Here is a 3,532-nt window from a genome sequence, read left to right as displayed (position 1 = left end):
AATAGGGTTTATTATGGGCTTAGATGAAGCAAAATGTGTATGCCCACATACACCTACAGAGACAATTAAAAGGCTCAATTACTAAACAGTTCTCTTGGAAACCAACTCCTTTTTGTTTCAAGAAAGTGAACTGGAGTTCAAAGCCTAACATGAGCCTAAATGAATTGCATCTTCGGGGTTATGAGCTGGACTGTAGCTCTACTGGCCCTGGTAATTGCTTTCTCATTGCTTTTTCATAAGAAAATGAAACAAGTGCATTATTCATTTGTTTCATTTCTCATGTACAGTAAAAAAAAATGTTGTTCTTCCACTTTTGACAAAACAGAGTCCTGATGGAGTGGAAATAGGGACAAATTAGCCTATATATCCTCTAGACCGTAAGGTGGTTGTGGGCAGGGAACATGTTTACCAACTCAGATATATTGTACTCTCCCAAGCACTTAATGCAGTGCTCTGCACACAGTAAGTGCTCAATAAATTTGATTGATATATCTCAGGGGTGTCGAGACTGTGAGAATGAATCCCCTGACATTTTTATGAGCCTTTTTTTTCCTTGCTCTTAGCTAATAACTAAGGGAATTTTCTCAAGGAAGGCTCATTTCTTATGTACTAGGTTGGCTAAATAAAAAAGACTTGGCATAAACTTAATGTTTGTTTTTGTTTTTTTAACAAGAGGCTGATAATTGGGTGGGGTGCGAGAGCAGCTAAGGTGAACTTTTTCAATTACCCCAGTATTATTCAGTTTGGCTAGAAGGACGAGTACTTTCAGACCAGGGTGAGAACAAAGATAGTCAAAGAAAGAAAGGTTGCTTATTTTTCCCAGTCCAAATTTAATCATTCACTTCGGACTGTACATTTTTTTTTATAAAATTGTTTAACACTTTTTGAAAGCTATTGAGAAACAACATGGCCTAGTGGAAAGGGCACAGGCCTGGGAGTCAGAGGCCTTGGATTCTAATCCTGACTCTGTCACTTGTCTGCTAAGTAACCGTGGGCAAGTTGCTTCGCTTCTCTGTGCGTCAGTTCCCTTGTCTACGACATGGAGGCTCAATGTCTATTTTTTCTTCTTCTTAGACTGTGAACCCCATGTGGAACCAGGTTATCTAATATCTACCCAGTCCTAACTTTGAGCAAGCAGGTTGGTGAAGTGGAGAGAGCACGGGCCTGGGAGTCAGAAGGTCATGGTTCTAATCCCTGTCTGCCACTTGTCTGCTGTGTGACCTTGGGCAAGTCACTTAACTTCTCTGTGCCTCAATTATCTCATCAGTAAAATGAGAATTGAGACTGAGCCTCTCGTGGGACAGGGACTGTGTCCAACCCAATTTGCTTATATCCACCCCAGGGCTTAGTACTGTACCTGGCACAAAGCGCTTAAATACAATTATTATTATTAGTACAGTTCTTGGCACATATTAGGCACTTAAAGCACAGTCATTATTATTATCATCATTATTATTCAAGCTCTTATTGCCAAGGGAAAAATGACCAGTGTTATCCAACCTTCTGGATTTGACTGAAAAAAAAGACAGACGTAAGAAAGTACTGTGATTTCCAGGTGGTCGAGTTCCAGCCTAGTGGATAGAGCATGGGCCTGGGAGGCAGAAGGACCTGGGATCTAATTCTGCCTCCACCATTTACTTGCTGTGTGACCGTGGGCAGGTCACAATGTCACTGTGCCTTCGTTACCTCATCCATAAAATGGGGATTGGGACTGTGAGCTCTGTGCAGGTCAGGGACTGTGTTCAACCTGATTAGCTTATATTTACCCCTGTGCTTAGTACAGTGCCTGGCACATAGTAAGTACTTAGCAAATACCATTTCAAAATAAAATAGTTCCAGTATCGGGGGAAATCAAGGCAGCGCTTTGCTTTTACTCTCTTCTAGTTTTGTTTTTGTTTGAAAAATGGAATAGAATCTCTGAATATCTAAATCCCCTGAGCAATAGCATGACAGGGATAGTCAAGAGACTTTTCCTTAAATGCTGGAACAAATGGCAAATCTGAGGGAACTTGTGTTGTATTTTTATTGGCTCTGCAGGGATACCCAGTGGTTTTACACTGATGTTTGCAGGGTCTTTTTTTCCTTAAGGAAGATCCATGCTGCTCTTTATCATTGTGACACCAAAATGTGTGAATGCAGACACCAAGGACTCACTGAAGAGTCTGAGTCTGAAGATAAATAACTTGTTATATTGAAAATGACACTTCAAATTTGCTTCAAACACAGAGATGTTTTGTCTGGTGCTGTCTGGGACTGCCCAGTATGGTTTAATGCTTCAATCACTTTCCCACGAAAAAAAGCTTTAATGATCGTCAAATGCCTGTCCAGGGTAATTACTGCAAATTATTATAAATCTGTTCTAATATTGGTGGATGCGGATAAAGTGTACTGTTCATGTGGGAAGGCGATAGTGAGTCAGATTTATTGACTTAATGCCTGAGATGATTATAATAACATATTTCTTACATGACAAAAATCAACTTGTACTGAAGAAAATTTTTTTAAAAATTTAATGGATATTCTATGCGTCAATGGGTGCAAAAAAAAAAGACATTAGAATAGAATTGAGAAGGAGCATGGCGGAGTGGAGAGAGCATGGGCCTGGGAGTCAGAAGACCATGAATTCTAATTCCAGCTCTGCCTCTTGTCTGCTCTGTGACCTTGGACAAGTCACTTTAGTTCTCTGTGCCCCAGTTATCTCTTCTGTATATTGGGGATTGAGACTGTGAGCCCCACCTAAGACAGGGACTGTGTTCAACCCTATTTACTTGTATACCCCAGCACTTCAGTGCCTGGCACATAGTAAGTGCTTAACAAATACCGTAATAATTATTAATTGCACCCTAATGGGAAAGGTCAGTGGAGATGCATATCACAGTAAGTTAAAGCTTCGGAACTGATCACCGCTTTAATGATGGATACTCACTGTAAGCAGTATATCTGAATCTTCCTTTCTTTCCCGTGAACTCGGTTGGAGATGAATTCTTCAATTCCACTGGCATTGCAGTACAGGGAGAAGCTCCCTCACAGCCCAATCTGTGCCAGAACAAGGTATTGAATGTTCAGGATTTAGGAAAAACCTGTCCTCCATCGTAATGAGGGTAATAGTAATTATTAGGGTACTTGTTAAGCGCTTACTATGTGTCAAACACTGTTCTAGGCGCTGGGGTAGATACAAGTCAATCAGGTTGGGCACAGACCCTGTCCCACATGGGGCTCACACTCTTTTAATCCCCATTTTACGGATAAGGGAACCGAAGCACAAGTGAAGTGACTTCCCAAGGTCACAGAGCAGACATGTGGCAGAAAGGGATTAGAACCCAGATCCTTCTGACTCTCAGGCCCGTACTCTATCCATTAGGCCACACTGCTCCTCAATACAGGCTGCCCTGTGGTGTTTCTCTGTGTGGCTCTCACAGGGGTGGGCTACCACAGCAGTTGAGCATAGGGATCCACTCAAAGGGCATTTGTTATGGGCAAGAAACGTGCCTACCAAATCTGTTATATTGGACTCTCTCAAGCGCTTAATACA

Source organism: Ornithorhynchus anatinus, chromosome 11 (assembly GCF_004115215.2).
Source record: "Ornithorhynchus anatinus isolate Pmale09 chromosome 11, mOrnAna1.pri.v4, whole genome shotgun sequence".
Classification (NCBI taxonomy): domain Eukaryota; kingdom Metazoa; phylum Chordata; class Mammalia; order Monotremata; family Ornithorhynchidae; genus Ornithorhynchus; species Ornithorhynchus anatinus.
Note: the sequence above shows the minus strand (reverse complement) of the source record.